This window comes from Hoplias malabaricus, chromosome 9 (genome assembly GCF_029633855.1).
Source record: "Hoplias malabaricus isolate fHopMal1 chromosome 9, fHopMal1.hap1, whole genome shotgun sequence".
Lineage (NCBI taxonomy): Eukaryota > Metazoa > Chordata > Actinopteri > Characiformes > Erythrinidae > Hoplias > Hoplias malabaricus.
The window spans coordinates 3813935-3831348 of NC_089808.1; the positions used below are offsets into that span (position 1 = coordinate 3813935).

The 17414-nt window shown below is 42.5% G+C and overlaps 3 non-coding genes and 1 pseudogene across 3 annotated transcripts; 2 read left to right on the forward strand and 2 right to left on the reverse strand.

The window, feature by feature from the left end:
* Positions 1–2396: 2396 nt before the first annotated feature.
* On the forward strand, positions 2397–2574 carry LOC136707916 (U2 spliceosomal RNA; annotated as a pseudogene).
* A 4920-nt stretch (positions 2575–7494) lies between these two features.
* On the forward strand, positions 7495–7658 carry LOC136707903 (U1 spliceosomal RNA). The gene has a single exon (XR_010804267.1). It is a non-coding gene; the product is annotated as a U1 spliceosomal RNA (small nuclear RNA).
* A 5645-nt stretch (positions 7659–13303) lies between these two features.
* On the reverse strand, positions 13304–13467 carry LOC136707907 (U1 spliceosomal RNA). The gene has a single exon (XR_010804271.1). It is a non-coding gene; the product is annotated as a U1 spliceosomal RNA (small nuclear RNA).
* Positions 13468–14610: 1143 nt separating this feature from the next.
* Positions 14611–14801, reverse strand: LOC136707915 (U2 spliceosomal RNA). The gene has a single exon (XR_010804279.1). It is a non-coding gene; the product is annotated as a U2 spliceosomal RNA (small nuclear RNA).
* Between the last annotated feature and the right edge of the window lie 2613 nt (positions 14802–17414).

The following is a 17414-nucleotide window of genomic DNA, read 5'->3' on the forward strand; positions in this document are numbered from 1 at the left end:
TCGACCTTTTGGGACATTTTAGCAACAGACATTTTAACTGTTTTTAATGAATTTGAAAAGTTCGACCGACTCCCAGACAGTTTTAGATTAGGGATAGTTTCTTTACTCCACAAAAAAGGGGACAAGACCGACTTAAGGAACTGGCGACCCATCACTCTTTTAAACCTGGACTGCAAACTTTTTAGCAAACTTTTATCGAGACGGATGTCTACAGTTTTAGAGGACGTGATCCACCCGGATCAAGCCTGCGCGGTTCCAGGAAGGAGGATCACTGACAGCCTGGTTTTGGTCAGAGACGCCATCTGTTTTGCGAGAGACAGAAACATTCGACTAGTAGTCCTAAATTTAGACTTTGAAAAAGCTTTTGATCGAGTCTCGCACCAGTACCTGTTTCAGGTACTGCGAAAAATGGGCTTCCCTGGGAGGTTCCTAAAGTGGGTGGGACTACTCTACAAAGAAATAAGTAGTAAAGTCATTGTAAATGGGCATCTCACAAAGGCGATCAGAATTCGTTCTGGCGTCCGCCAAGGGTGTCCGTTATCTCCGCTCTTGTTTGTAACATGCATTGAACCATTAGCGCAGATCTTGAGAAAGGACGAATGGATCAAAGGACTGGACTTGCCAGGTGGACTGACGGCGACCTGCACCTTGTATATGGACGACGTCACGCTTTTATGCTCCGACTTTTTATCGGTCCAAAGAGCACTCGACGTGACTGACTGGTTTGGAAGGGCCTCGGGCGCTAAGCTCAATAGGAGCAAGTCCGAGGCCCAGCTCTTTGGACCTTGGGGTAGCACGCGACCGGACCTGGAGTTGGATTTTAAAGAAAAAGATATAAAGATTTTAGGAATTAAATTTGACGAAGAGGGTGGTGGACGGGGTAACTGGACTGACGTGTTAGGGAAAGTAAGGCAGCGTTTGGGGTTTTGGAGACTAAGACAGTTGACCATGGAGGGCAAGATTTTAATCATCAAAGCCGTGATTTTACCCTTGCTTTTACTCCTGTGTTCTGTTTTTAGCCCTCCTCGCTGTTTTCTTTTAGGTCTGGACAGAGCGGTTTTTTATTTCCTGTGGGGGTCCAAGTGGGAGAGATTGAAGAGGGAGGTGGTGAAGAAGAGGCCAGAAAACGGAGGGAAAGGACTCCCAGACCCCCACTTGTTTTTAGGAAGCAAGTTCGCTGCTTTACACATAAAGTACGCGACGACCCCATCCAGAGAACACAAAACAGTGGCCATGGCGAAGTTCTGGATGGGGTCATACTTGCACCATCTGAACATTTTAAAACCAGACCTAAGAAACCCCGTGTCTTTTACCCTGCCCCATGAATATAATTTTATTAGAAAGTTTTTAAGAAAGTTTTATGTAGAAAAAGAAGAACTGAATGTTTTAACCGATGCAAAACTTCTCGTCTCTCTTGTACAGGACCGGGAGACGGTGAGCCCCGTTCCAGGCCTCACATTAGGTGAGGCCAAACGAGTGTGGAGGAACGCAGCCCACCCCGTTCTTCAGAACAAGCACAAGGACCTGTCGTGGATGGCTGCTCATGAGATCCTCCCGGTCAGAGCCGTGATGCACTCCCGGGGCATGGCAAAAAATCCCATCTGTCCACGACCCGGGTGTGGCGAGCCCGAGACCGTGCGACATGTGCTCTGGGAGTGCAGCGTGGCGAGGGACCTGTGGGCCTTAACCGGCCCCCTACAATTCCCGTGCCTGCCAGCAGGGGAGGCCCAGCCTTTGGTTTACCGGGTAGCGGTAAACGGGGTGGGCCAGGGCATCGACAAACTATCAGCTGCTGAATTCAACAAGCTCTGGCTCACCCTCAACGGAGTGAAGGCCGCCTTGTGGACCTCCCGTAACCTGCTGGTGGGGAAGCGCGTGACGGTGTCCTTGCAGGCACTTGCAGCTATGGTGACATCATCGCTGAAGGGGACACCGCACGTCGACATTCGGAGGAGGGGACTGGGGCCACACGCAGGAGGGTCCAGACCACCACGGTCTCTGGCTTCCACAGGTGCCCCCACCGAAAATAACGAGGAGCGTGGACATAGGGCGGGGATCTCCTCTGAACCCTGAAACGACAGTGGGACAGTTCTGAGGAACGGGTTGTTGACCTTTTGATAGGGCTCACCCCAGTCCTGTACAAGACAGCATTTTATCTGCTCTTATCTGTTTTTATGGCAGGGTATTTATGTACTTTTTATTTAGTTTTCATGATTCTATTTTCTCACACATACTTGGACTTTTGACTTCACACGTGGGGTCCTTTTTAATGCACAGATTTCTTTTAAACAAAAAGACCTTTTACACACAAGATTTTAAAATATACATTATACTATGTAAATGTTATTTTATGAAAAGATGTGTGATGTATGTTGTGGAAATTTGAAATTGTGACAATAAAATTTTTTTCGAAAAAAAAAATCTGTTCTTATCAGTTTAATATCTGATACGTCCCCTACCCGGGGACCATATATTAAATTGATTTTTGGAACAGGGAGATGGAATAGGGGCTTGCTCCGTCCACTCCACGCATCGACCTGGTATTGCAGTACTTCTGGGAACGGTGCACCTCCCCCTACTGGTCTAAAGAAAAGATGCTTAAGTGTTGTGATGGTGTTCCAGCTGTAAGTGCAAAGACAAGCAGGGGAAAGGCAGGACAGTGATTGGGTGTAGTAGTAGAGCTCTTGGAAAAAGTATGTTACTTTGTCCTTTATATATTTCTATTAAAAACAAACGCACTATAATTCTTCTCTATTATTGACTGGTCCTACACTTGGCATAGTTTTGATTATTATTATTTTTAAAATAAGCATAATTCATTCTATTTAAAATGAACTTTGTACACACTCTTTATTACCACATCACTATATTTTGTAATTACATGTTGTACAAGTGTATTAAACAGCATTATATTTCAGGGGCAGGAGATATTTAACCCCTCGACTTATGATTAGTTGTCTATAATTGTGTATGAAAGTAATGAGAGAGCATTCTCTAGTGGCCACTGTGACTGGTGATGAGTGGACGTGATTTTGTTTTTGGTTCATAAGAAGAAGGATCTCACTTAAAACAAACAAACTAAAACTACTAGAGCAGAGAGCGTCTTGTCCCTTTTAAAAGACATAAAGTCAGATGTGTTTTTATTGCAAGAGTGTGCTTTGCCATTTATGAAAACTTACAGAGATTGGGAGCAGCGGTGGTCTGCTGGTCCCTCTCTCTGGAGTGGCTCACACTATAACAGAGCAGACGGCGTCGCCATTTTAATTAAGAACCCCCATATTTCGGTGAAGGGCAGCACAGTGGTGAGAGACGGACGGGCTCTTTTAGCAAATCTGACTTTTTTAGGGACGGATTTTAGCATTTTGAATGTATATGGTTTTAATGATAAAAACGACAGGTACGACCTTTTAGAAGACCTGCAGCCCCACATGCTAGGGAGGGTTCCTTTTATAATGGGAGGGGATTTTAATTGTGTTTTATCAAGAAAAGACAGGAAGAATGTAGGGGAAGATTTTAAATCAGACAAAGCATCAGTTTTATTGCAGGGGTTATTAAAAGATTTTAAACTAGTCGACTGCTTCAGAAAAGTGCATCCAGAGGAGGAGGGCTTCACCTGGTACAGTGGTGACGGTGCCCGAGCCACCCGCATCGACTATGTTTTTACAAGAGACTGCCCACCAACTGATGCTACATTGACCCCTGTGTTCTTTTCCAATCACATTCTGCTGTCCAGCACCCTGTCCTTCCCCACTGGTGTGACTGTAGGGGGAGGGCTGTGGAGGCTGAACTGTTCCCTGTTACAAGATGAAGACATAGTCCAGAGTTACAGGGAAAAGTACAGTCTCTGGCAGACCCTCCAAGACTTGTTTGATTCACGGACACAGTGGTGGGTGATGGTTAAAGACAGGACGAGACGATTTTTTAAGAAAATAGGAAAGGAGAAGAAGGAGAGAGAGAGACGGCGCATGGTGGGGCTGCAAAAAAGACTACAGAGGTATTTCAAACTTTTAAATGCAGGACTGGATTTTAGTAAAGAAATTAAAGAGGTGAAAAATGAAATGTCGGTTTTATCGGAAATAAAAAGCAAAGGCATCATTTTAAGAAGTAAAGAACAAGAAGTGGAAAAGTGCACTAGATATTTTTAAAAAAAAATCTTATCAGGGGAAAGAGGGATCACAAAACTAACAAGAGATGGGAGGGAGGAAAACACAACAGAAGGGATTTTAAAAGAAGTAGAGTGTTTTTATGAAAATTTGTATGATAAGAAGTTAGTGCACGAAGAAACGATGGGAGAAGTTTTAAACTTTTTAAATAAGAAAATAAACAGTTATGATGATTTGGAAAAAAAATTTAACGAGGGAGAAATTTTAAAGTGTCTGAAAGGTTTTAAAAAAGGCAAGTGCCCGGGAGAGGATGGACTCCCCGTGGAATTTTATTTAACCTTTTGGGACATTTTAGCAACAGACATTTTAACTGTTTTTAATGAATTTGAAAATTTCGACCGACTCCCAGACAGTTTTAGATTAGGGATAGTTTCTTTACTTTACAAAAAAAGGGGACAAGACCGACTTAAGGAACTGGCGACCCATTACTCTTTTAAACCTGGACTGCAAACTTTTATCGAGACGGATGTCTACAGTTTTAGAGGACGTGATCCACCCGGATCAAGCCTGCGCGGTTCCAGGAAGGAGGATCACCGACAGCCTGGTTTTGGTCAGAGACGCCATCTGTTTTGCAAGAGACAGAAACATTCGACTAGTAGTCCTAAATTTAGACTTTGAAAAAGCTTTTGATCGGGTCTCGCACCAGTACCTGTTTCAGGTACTGCGAAAAATGGGCTTCCCAGGGAGGTTCCTAAAGTGGGTGGGACTACTCTACAAAGAAATAAGTAGTAAAGTCATTGTAAATGGGCATCTCACAAAGGCGATCAGAATTCGTTCTGGCGTCCGACAAGGGTGTCTGTTATCTCCGCTCTTGTTTGTAACATGCATTGAACCGTTAGCACAGATCTTGAGAAAGGACGAATGGATCAAAGGACTGGACTTGCCAGGTGGACTGACGGCGACCTGTACCTTGTATATGGACGACGTCACGCTTTTATGCTCCGACTTTTTATCGGTCCAAAGAGCACTCGACGTGACTGACTGGTTTGGAAGGGCCTCGGGCGCCAAGCTCAATAGGAGCAAGTCCGAGGCCCAGCTCTTTGGACCTTGGGGTAGCACGCGACCGGACCTGGATTTGGATTTTAAAGAAAAAGATATAAAGATTTTAGGAATTAAATTCGACGAAGAGGGTGGTGGACGGGGTAACTGGACTGACGTGTTATGGGTTTTGGAGACTAAGACAGTTGACCATGAAGGGCAAGATTTTAATCATCAAAGCTGTGATTTTACCCTTGCTTTTACTCCTGTGTTCTGTTTTTAGCCCTCCTCGCTGTTTTCTTTTAGGTCTGGACAGAGCGGTTTTTTATTTCCTGTGGGGGTCCAAGTGGGAGAGATTGAAGAGGGAGGTGGTGAAGAAGAGGCCAGAAAATGGAGGGAAAGGACTCCCAGACCCCCACTTGTTTTTAGGAAGCAAGTTCGCTGCTTTACACAAAGTACGCGACGACCCCATCCAGAGAACACAAAACAGCGGTTATGGCGAAGTTCTGGATGGGGTCATACTTGCACCAACTGAACATTTTAAAACCAGACCTAAGAAACCCCGTGTCTTTTACCCTGCCCCATGAATATAATTTTATTAGAAAGTTTTTAAGAAAGTTTTATGCAGAAAAAGAAGAATTGAATGTTTTAACCGATGCAAAACTTCTCGTCTCTCTTGTACAGGACCGGGAGACGGTGAGCCCCGTTCCAGGCCTCACACTAGGTGAGGCCAAACGAGTGTGGAGGAACGCAGCCCACCCCGTTCTTCAGAACAAGCACAAGGACCTGTCGTGGATGGCTGCTCATGAGATCCTCCCGGTCAGAGCCGTGATGCACTCCCGGGGCATGGCGAAAAACCCCATCTGTCCACGGCCCGGGTGTGGCGAGCCCGAGACCGTGCGACATGTGCTCTGGGAGTGCAGCGTGGCGAGGGACCTGTGGGCCTTAACCGGCCCCCTACAATTCCCGTGCCTGCCAGCAGGCGAGGCCCAGCCTTTGGTTTACCGGGTAGCGGTGAACGGGGTGGGCCAGGGCATCGACAAACTATCAGCTGCTGAATTCAACAAGCTCTGGCTCACCCTCAACGGAGTGAAGGTAGCCTTGTGGACCTCCCGCAACCTGCTGGTGGGGAAGCGCGTGACGGTGTCCTTGCAGGCACTTGCAGCTATGGTGACATCATCGCTGAAGGGGACACCGCACGTCGACATTAGGAGGAGGGGACTGGGGCCACACGCAGGAGGGTCCAGACCACCACGGTCTCTGGCTTCCACAGGTGCCCCCACCGAAAATAACGAGGAGCGTGGACATAGGAAAAAGTATGTTACTTTGTCCTTTATATATTTCTATTAAAAACAAACGCACTATAATTCTTCTCTATTATTGACTGGTCCTACACTTGGCATAGTTTTGATTATTATTACTATTTTTAAAATAAGCATAATTCATTCTATTTAAAATGAACTTTGTACACACTCTTTATTACCACTTCATTTTATTTTGTAATTACATGTTGTACAAGTGTATTAAAATGCATTATATTTCAGGGGCAGGAGATATTTAACCCCTCGACTTATGATTAGTTGTCTATAATTGTGTATGAAAGTCATGAGAGAGCATTCTCTAGTGGCCACTGTGACTGTGGTGATGGGTGGACGGGATTTTGTTTTTGGTTCATAAGAAGAAGGATCTCACTTAAAACAAACAAACAAAACAAACACGGCCTGTATTCTCAGTGTTCTTTTAAGAAAAGTCAGGCACCATTTTGCTTTGTCTAAGTCAAATGCAATAACACCATTTGTCAACAAAAGTAATGAGCGCGCCCCTAGTGTCTGATGTCTTTACTAATGATTGGACCTTACCCTAACATAACCTCCCACTTCTTGGTATACGCCTACTTACTGCATAAGCCCCTCCCATTGCTGGTCTCCAGCTTGCAGGGATATATATACACACACACACACACACACTTGAATTTTCTTACTCTTTAACAAAATGTTTTTATTTTGAGCTGTGTATTTCTTCAGAGCAGTTGTCTGCTTTTAGGTACTTGAGCATTGCCCTGTCCCTGTACAAACACAGACGAGTTATAAGCGTTTGAGCATACTGATTACAATACTGATTAAATATTCAGAAGCAGTGCATCATGGGAACTGGCTATCCTGTTATTGTTAATCAGGACAAGGCTTCATGCAGGGTTTTACAGATGTATAATAGCTGTAGTATAAAACACACTGTTAAGTGTGGGCTGTTTTTATAAGGTTTCAGTGTTGAATTGTGTGATAAAAGAATCCTTCACCGTCAGAGTGAGTGACACAGTCTGCTATGGGGTGTCTCTCCAAGGCGTGTGGAACTCATACTTACCTGGCAGGGGAGATACCATGATCAAGAAGGTGGTTCACCCAGGGTGAGGCTCAGCCATTGCACTCCGGTTGTGCTGACCCCTGCGAATTCCCCAAATGTGGGAATCTCGACTGCATAATTTCTGGTAGTGGGGGACTGCGTTCGCGCTCTCCCCTGATTTCACTGGTCAAAGAAAGATTGTATAGATCCATTCCAAAAAATTAGAATGTTATGGGAAAGTTGATTAATTTCCATAATTCCATTCAAAAAGTTAAACTTTCAAAGATGATACATTCATGGCCCACAATTTCAAGTATTTATTTGTTTATTTTCACATAATTTGGGCTTCCAGCTCATAAAACCCACGAAAACAGGATTTCAAAAAATTAGAATACAGTGGAAAAACCCACCCAGGGCCTGAATGTTTTAAACTGAGTGTGACACACTAATCATCTACTAAACTCAAAGCACCTGCACAGGTTTCCCCAGGTGTCATTAAATTGCTTCAGTTTGGTTCAAATGATGGTTTGATGCCCATGCCATCACAGTGCTCGACTGGCTAAACCCCACTGAGAATCTACGTATTCTCAAGAGGAAAACGAAGGCCATCAGACCCAACAACAAAGAGCTGACAGCAAGCATCAAGGAAAACTGGGCTTCCATAACTCCCAGGTAATGCCACAAGCTGATTGCCTCAATGTCACGTCGCATCGAGGCAGTGATTAAAGCAAAGGGATTCCCAACCAAGTATTGAAAACTGACATATCATTTTGAAAATACCATATTAAGATTGAATTGATGTGATCCCAATTTCTTTTTTCTTCTGCAAAAACTGAGAAGTAGTTTGAGCTGATTTTCTCACAGTATTCAATTTTTTTGAAATCCTGTTTTCGTGGGTTTTATGAGCTGGAAGCCCAAAGTGAGTGAAAATAAACAAATACTTAAAATCATTTAAATTGTGGGCCCTGCATCTATAATCTATGAAAGTTTAACTTTTTGAATGGAATTATGGAAATTTATCATCTTACCCATGATATTCTAATTTTTTGGAATGGGTCTATGTTTATTTTGTCAGAACTAAAAGCTAAACTTTGCAATGAGTAAATTCTGTTTGAATAAATAACTTTCATGTTGCTGTAAATATTTAAGTTAAAATGCACGGTACGTTTCATGTTTTGTCAATCATTTCTAGTTCTTTAAATTCAGTAGAGACATGGTTAAACTCTCTGATCTTCAATCTGATTGGTAGTCTACAGCCTATGGCTGTGTCTGAAAGCTCTTTGCCTTGCTGCCTGTGCTGTCTCCTTAGTCAGTGCCTAGTCCAATTTATACTTCTGTGTCGAACCTACACCATAGGCAGCGCGTCGACATGAACCCCACCTCCCCAGAAATAACTATGCATCGCGTCGACGCAGACCTTTACAACATTAACTCGTCTCCACAGCGTAGTATGGAACGCCATTGGTCTCTAAAGTGTTGGATTCTCTGTGTTAACACGTAGCAAATAATTTCGTGTTACCCCGCCAAGATATTTATGTGTTAACGTGTTTCGAACGTGTTAACACATTAAAGTTTGTGTATTTGGATTTTTTCGCTGTGGGGAATCATGATGTTCATGAATCACAGTAGTAAAGACTGCCACCTACTGGTGTATGGCAACATAAACAACATAAAGCCTTAACTTACCAAATAAGGGAAAAAATGCAGTGTTTAATGTTCTGAACAATGTCTTTTATGAGATTTTGTAAAAACATTATACATACACAAATATAATACATTATACTTTTGAACACTTAAAAGCACACACACACATCCCTCACTTCAAAGATGACCACACAATTCACTTTAATTCAGTTTTTGTTCAATTCCATTTTGAAGGAGATTTAACCCCTTGCATTTTTAATGTATATATAGACGTAGATATACATAATTAAGTAAAACATGAGTAATTAATGTATCTAAACAAATTATACATGTTTACAGAAAGAGGAGGATCTGGAAAGTTAATTTCACTATGGGTTTGTATTGACACTATTGTTTAGCAGTATGCTATTAAAAGACTACATAACTTATCAATGTGAATGAATTACGCCTCAGTGTCACACAGTGTGAGAGAAGTGATGCTTGTTCGATATAAAATTATAAAAAGCTTTAGAGCTTTTTATGAAGTTATTTAATAATATGCATGTTTATAAATTTTAAGGTATTAAACAGCAGAGACTTTTATTTTGAGAAAAACTTCCAGTTGCCATGGGGATCAGCTTACTAGTATTGCTGTCTTCACACTGCTCACATAGGGCTCAACGTAGCCATAGGTCAGCGCTTAGCTCACTGTGTTATGAATAATTCAGATGAAACGTAGGGACTACGTTCACAAAGGATTTATGTTTCGTGTCAGCTACAGTGTGTAATGTACAGGGGTTGGACAATGAAAGTGAAACACCTGGTTTTAGACCACAGTAATTTATTAGTATGGTGTAGGGCCTCCTTTTGCGGCCGATACAGCGTCAGTTGGTCTTGGGAATGACATACACAAGTCCTGCACAGTGGTCAGAGGGATTTGAAGCCATTCTTCTTGCAGGATAGTGGCCAGGTCTCTACGTGATGCTGGTGGAGGAAAACGTTTCCTGACTCGCTCCTCCAAAACACCCCAAAGTGGCTGAATAATATTTAGATCTGGTGACTGTGCAGGCCATGGGAGATGTTCAACTTCACTTTCATGTTCATCAAACCAGTCTTTCACCAGTCTTGCTGTGTGTATTGGTGCATTGTCGTCCTGATACACGGCACCGCCTTCAGGACACAATGTTTGAACCATTGGATGCACATCGTCCTCCAGAATGGTTCGGTAGTCCTTGGAAGTGACCCGCCCATCTAGCACAAGTATTGGGTCAAGGGAATGCCATGATATGGCAGCCCAAACCATCACTGATCCACCCCCATGCTTCACTCAGGGCATGCAGCAGTCTGGGTGGTACGCTTCTTTGGGGCTTCTCCACACCGTAACTCTCCCGGATGTGGGGAAAACAGTAAAGGTGGACTCATCAGAGAACAATACATGTTTCACATTGTCCACAGTCCAACGTTTGCGCTCCTTGCACCATTGAAACCGACGTTTAGCATTGGTGTGAGTGACCAAATGTTTGGCTACAGCAGCCCGGCCGTGTGTATTGACCCTGTGGAGCTCCCAAAGGACAGTTCTGGTGGAAACAGGAGAGTTGAGGTGCACAATTAATTAATTAATGTTTTTGGGATACAATCCGGGTCAGCACCCAACATCCCTTTCAGACAGCTTCCTCTTGCGTCCACAGTGAATCCTGTTGGATGTGTTTCGTCCTTCTTGGTGGCATGCCGACATTACCCTGGATACCGTGGCTCTTGATACATCACAAAGACTCGCGGTCTTGGTCACAGATGCGCCAGCAAGACGTGCACCAACAATGTGTCCTCTTTTGAACTCTGGTATGTCGCCTATAATGTTGTGTGCATTGCAATATTTTGAACAAAACTGTGCTCTTACACTCTGCTAATTGAACCTTAACACTCTGCTCTTACTGGTGCAATGTGCAATTAATGAAGATTGACCTCCAGTCTGGTCTAATTTAGCCATGAAACATCCCACACTAAAATGACAGGTGTTTCACTTTCATTGTCCAACCCCTGCAAGTCCTGTTATGAATATGTAAGTACACCCGGATCTATGTTCTATTCTCTCTGAAGTATCCTCGTTGGGAAGAACGCGTGGGAAATAAAAAGGCTGTGCACTTCTGCGTCTGGCTAGCCACTACAGGGTAATTAATTATTCTAATGTTCCACAGAAAATTGCATGCAGCAGAGCTGCTGTCTGCTCGTCTGTTACGTCATGCCTTCCTGTTGACGGAGCCTGACAATATAGAGGATTACAGGAACCAGACTCTCGCTACGTTTGTCACAGTGTTGAAAATGGATTCCACGAACAAGGTGAGTATGACAAAAAAAAATGCAACAATTTCTTTTGTTTATTTAAAATAAGTCTACTAATTGTTAGAATCACAATTTAACACCTTGAAATGTTACATTTTGCAGGTAGTAAATAATCTTTCTGGAGAAGGAAAAGACACAGCTGAGTGGTTTACCAGCATTGCTAAAGAGCACTCCCAGATCATGTCTTGTGAGGAGTCTATTAATAGCCTTGAACCTATGGGCCAAGATGTGATAGACAATTTTCAGCCAGTGTCTGCCTTGGCGGGAGCTGTCCTTGCTTACAACTGTACAGGATTTGGAACTGCTTATTAAGGCTGTCAGAGCAAAGGACCTAGCCACTTTGAACTCTCTCATGACTGAGGATATTATTCGATTCCAAGTATCCAAGGAACAACTCGCGGACCCACTGGGCTAGACAAAAGTGGTGTCAGCCTCTACAAATCAGTACATAGTTGCAATCACACAAATACAAAACATACTACTATTTCACGACTGGAACTATGTGGAAGTACACATATATAAAAGTAGGTATTAGCAGAAAATAATAAAGCATTCATAGTATATAATTCTGTTTTTATCATGTAGTCATATATGCCTCAAACCCAATGTTATCGTCTCATACAAAACATCCATTTTTATGATTGTGAGCTTTTTTATTTAAAATATATATATATATATATATATATATATATATATATATATATATATCTTTTCTATTTTACAAAAGCCATGGATGAGGTTTGGGCAAACAAGCAGCGACATGTGGAATGCATCCAGGACACCCCAGATATGAACATTTACCACGTGGCTCATACTACAATATTTAATGGCATAGATCTTCCCTATTACACGTCTATTTGTGGACGCAACAACCTGGAGAGGTTCCATAAACCTCTGACAAATATGATTCCAGGTAAATGTTAACACACCATGCTTGCAGTCCTAACCCTCTACCAGGTTTAAGCCAACACGAAAAGTTCTGCCCTCTGCTGGTGGAGACAGGCCCGACTGAGGAAAGGTTAACTTTAACAAGTGAACAGAGAAACAAGCTCATTGAAGCATGGAACGCTGTGGAAGAGCATGACAAGCAACCATAGAAGTTTAACCAGTGGTACAGGACACACTCGGGCAACACGTTATATTGTCGAATGAAGAGGGACGATCTACTTGACGCTGCCTTAATTCAGTGCCCCAAAATGCGTAAGCAATACGCACCAGCACAGCAAGATATCTCCGCTGAGCACAACAGGTGGATGTACACACTGGTTAAACTTCTGTGTTTAAGGGCCCCAGACGAGGCTTGTTCCAGCCCTGAAAATAAAACCATCACCAAAGCTTATGAGAGAATACAACACCGTACACTAGAAGAAGATCCTGTCCTGAGTAAAGTGGGTATACCTTTACCAAAAATCAATACAAAGACTGTGCGTGCCTTCATCCGTTGTCAGGAAAGACTTATTAACCTTCCGTCAACAAAGACACCTTCCAAAATATTACAGAAAACAATGTCAATTTCATCAGCAGACCTTCCTCCAGCACCATGACAACCATCAGTTCTCCCTCCAGCTGAATACCCACAAATTGAATATGTGCACACGCCAAGCAAAGCAAGGACCAAGGTTTTAAAATCAAGGACAAACATTGTAATGCCAAAGGCTCCAGAAGTATACAGTCAACCTGCACACGTCCATCAGCTTCCTCCATTGGGGAGGGTTGTTGGATCCAAAAATTATGGCCCCTGAATCTATCATCTATGAAAGTTTAACTTTTTGAATGGAATTATGGAAATTAATCAACTTTCCCATAACATTCTAATTTTTTGGAATGGATCTATACAATCTTTCTTTGACCAGTGAAATCAGGGGAGAGCGCGAACGCAGTCCCCCACTACCACAAATTATGCAGTCGAGATTCCCACATTTAGGGAATTCGCAGGGGTCAGCACAACCGGAGTGCAATGGCTGAGCCTCACCCTGGGTGAACCACCTTCTTGATCATGGTATCTCCCCTGCCAGGTAAGTATGAGTTCCACACGCCTTGGAGAGACACCCCATAGCAGACTGTGTCACTCACTCTGACGGTGAAGGATTCATTCATCACACAATTCAACACTGAAACCTTATAAAAACAGCCCACATTTAACAGTGTGTTTTATACTACAGCTATTATACATCTGTAAAACCCTGCATGAAACCTTTTCCTGATTATCAATAACAGGATAGCCAGTTCCCATGATGCACTGCTTCTGAATATTTAATCAGTATGCTCAAACGCTTATAACTCGTCTGTGTTTGTACAGGGTCAGGGCAATGCTCAAGTACCTAAAAGCAGAGAATTGCTCTGAAGAAATACACGGCTCAAAATAAAAACATTTTGTTAAAGAGTAAGAAAATTCAAGTGTGTGTGTGTATATATATCCCTGCAAGCTGGAGACCAGCAATGGGAGGGGCTTATGCAGTAAGTAGGCGTATACCAAGAAGTGGGAGGTTATGTTAGGGTAAGGTCCAATCATTAGTAAAGACATCAGACACTAGGGGCGCTCTCATTACTTTTGCTGACAAATGGAAATATTGCAGTTGACTCAGAAAGCAAAATGGTGCCTGACTTTTCTTAAAAGAACACTGAGAATACAGGCCGTGTTTGTTTTGTTTGTTTGTTTTAAGTGAGATCCTCTTGCATTGTTCTTATGAACCAAAAACAAAATCACGTCCACCCATCACCACAGTCACAGTGGCCACTAGAGAATGCTCTCTCATGACTTTCATACACAATTATAGACAACTAATCATAAGTCGAGGGGTTAAATATCTCCCGCCCCTGAAATATAATGCAGTTTAATACACTTGTACAACATGTAATTACAAAATAAAATGAAGTGGTAATAAAGAGTGTGTACAAAGTTCATTTTAAATAGAATGAATTATACTTATTTAAAAATAATAATAATCAAAACTATGCCAAGTGTAGGACCAGTCAATAATAGAGAAGAATTATAGTGCGTTTATATATTTCTATTAAAAGCAAAGGACAAAGTAACATACATTTTCCAAGAGCTCTACTACTACACCCAATCACAGTCCTGCCTTTACTAATCCCCCGCTTGTCTTTGCACTTACAGCTGGAACACCATCACAACACTTAAGCATCTTTTCTTTAGACCAGTAGGGGGAGGTGCACCGTTCCCAGAAGTACTGCAATACCGGGTCGATGCGTGGAGTGGACGGAGCAAGCCCCTATTCCATCTCCCTGTTCCAAAAATCAATTTAATATATGGTCCCCGGGTAGGGGACATATCAGATATTAAACTGATAAGAACAGATACTACACTTGATCTTAGCCAAAAGGCCGAGAAGCGATACCAGAAAAAAGAAACAAGAAGCCAGGTCATTATCTCAGACTCAAAACACAAGAAAGGTAAAGTGTTTGTCGCCACTCATCGTTTTTAATGCTCACAAACATGAAATTAAATGTTACTCATTTACAGGCTGCACAGACATTTCAGCTAATTTCAATTATGAATTGAAACCGTGAAAATGTGACCTCCCATGATGCACTGCTTCTGAATATTTAAAACTGCCTTGTTATACCTCAGGGGACTTTATGGTGCTTTAAACATACAGTAACCTACTGAACTGGATACACTCACAGCTAAGCATTACACAAACGCATTCATTAGTTGTAGTGTTTACCAGGAACATCAGCATGGTAATATATGCTTGCAGAACCAGAGGCTGCAGTTTCAGGACTGCTCATCTAGGACCCTATGTGTTAGCAATGCTGCCCTCTAGCAAAGAGCGTGACCACTACACCATTCAAGTCCATTCATTTTCAAAGACTGACTCCACACAAATTATTACTTGTTTACTCTAATACTTTGTTTTTCAAACTAATTCCTCCCAAATACTGCTTTATCTTGGAATTCAACTCAACCAGTTCTCAATCAGAAATCTGAGACACAAGGAAGACTTTGGGGACTTAACCCCTATTTGATATGAAAAGAACAACCATGATTCAACAAGTCTAAATCCCCTCCAAACACCGACACCCCCTTCATTTTGGTCATTAAGCCATCAAAACAGGCATCAGACACTAGGGGCGCTCTCTCTCTACAACCGTCATGACATCACTTCCGTTCTGTTAGTTACCTCATTGTCCTTTTTAGCATTCTCCAAATTCACAAGAGTAAACAAAGAACACTGATCTTATAGCCTCTCAGTACAAAGAGAAATGTGGCCTTCCCTATGGACTCAAAAAAGGGTCAAAAAGATTTTGGGTTTGTAAAACAATACTCACAAATGTAACGGACTTGTAACTGCGTTTGAGCAACTACAGACAAGTAAAACTAAAATCCACAAATGTATTAGAATGCACAAATTTAAACCAACAACAACAATAATAATTTAAATTCACAAATATGAAAAAGAGATTTGCATTTGTAAATCAAATGTCGTGAATGTGTGAATCAGTACCTTCTCAAACGGCTTAAAATTTGCAAGAGCAAACCTTTTTAAGGTTCCAACTGTGATAGTGGGAGTTTTTGAACGAGGTGGAAAAAATCCACACATTCACCTTCTCTGCTGCGTGTGTGAATCTCTTTGCAGTTGCGGATTTAAGACCCTGTTTTGACGGATGGAAAGCTTTAGCTGGACCAATCAGATCGTGAGGTTTGTTTAACCAATCAGAATCATTGAATCATTGATTTGTTTCTGTCAACCATAGTGCTTTTCCACCAAATGAACTCTGGTTCTTGAACCGGTTCCGTTCCTGATTCTTGAAGCCTTGGTTCTTTCCAGTGAACCGCTGTGTAGAAATACTACATAGTGTTCCTTTGAAAGGTTACCAAGGGGCAAACGGACTCTAGCTCATCTAATCTAGCTACATGTACATACGGTCATCCCCAGCAGACTGGTGACCAAACTCATAGACCTTGGACTTTCTCAATCCACATGCATCTGGATTAAGGACTTTTTAACAAACCGCATCCAGTCTGTTAGATTAGGCCACCATCAGTCCTCCAGGGTAACACTCAGCACTGGAGCTCCACAGGGCTGTGTGCTGAGTCCTCTCCTCTACGCACTCTACACCCACGACTGCACCCCCACCCACTCCAGCAACACAATCATCAAGTTCGCGGATGACACAACCGTGGTGGGACTCATATCTGGTGGAGATGAGATCGCCTACAGGGATGAAGTCCTGGGAGTGGTGTGCAAAGAACAATCTCTCCCTGAACTCCTCCAAAACAAAAGAACGGGTCATTGACTTCCGGAGGAAACGCATAGACCCCACACCACTCATCATAAATGGGGACTGTGTGGAAAGAGTCCCTTCCTTCAGATTTCTGGGTATGCACATCTCTGAAGATCTCTCCTGGACCACCAACACCACAGCTGTAGTCAGGAAGGCACAGCAGAGACTATTTCCTGAGAATTCTCAGGAAAAACAACGATACAACAATAAAGGCTATCTATATATCTATTCTTCCTCGTGGACCAAATCTACAGTGAAAACACATATAGCTATTACCACACACTGGACACTAGATGGCGCACTCCCGTTACATTTACACATTGGAGGCATTTAGCAGACGCTCTGAGCAAATTCAAAGGGTGCTTTTTCATCTTGTTCAGAGAATAATCCTCTCCTCATCAGTTCAAACTGGATTAAATATCACTGAACTATAACAACGTTAGAAACAGGATTCTAAACTTAACCTTTCAAACAAAAACAGAAAGTGCAAAAGCTACAATCAGTGCTGATGTCTGGGAGGGAGAAACAATTCATACTTTATGAAAATGAAAGAGGTTTAAGAATTAGTGATGATTTCTACACAGCAAAACCCCTCTTAGGTCTGAGATGAATACAGCATTAACTGAGCTAGAGTGTTGTTCCTATCCACACCATTAGACTGTAAGGAGAATCACAGTCAGTATTTGGAGGTTGATTTGTGCCACTGCTTTAAATGTTGTA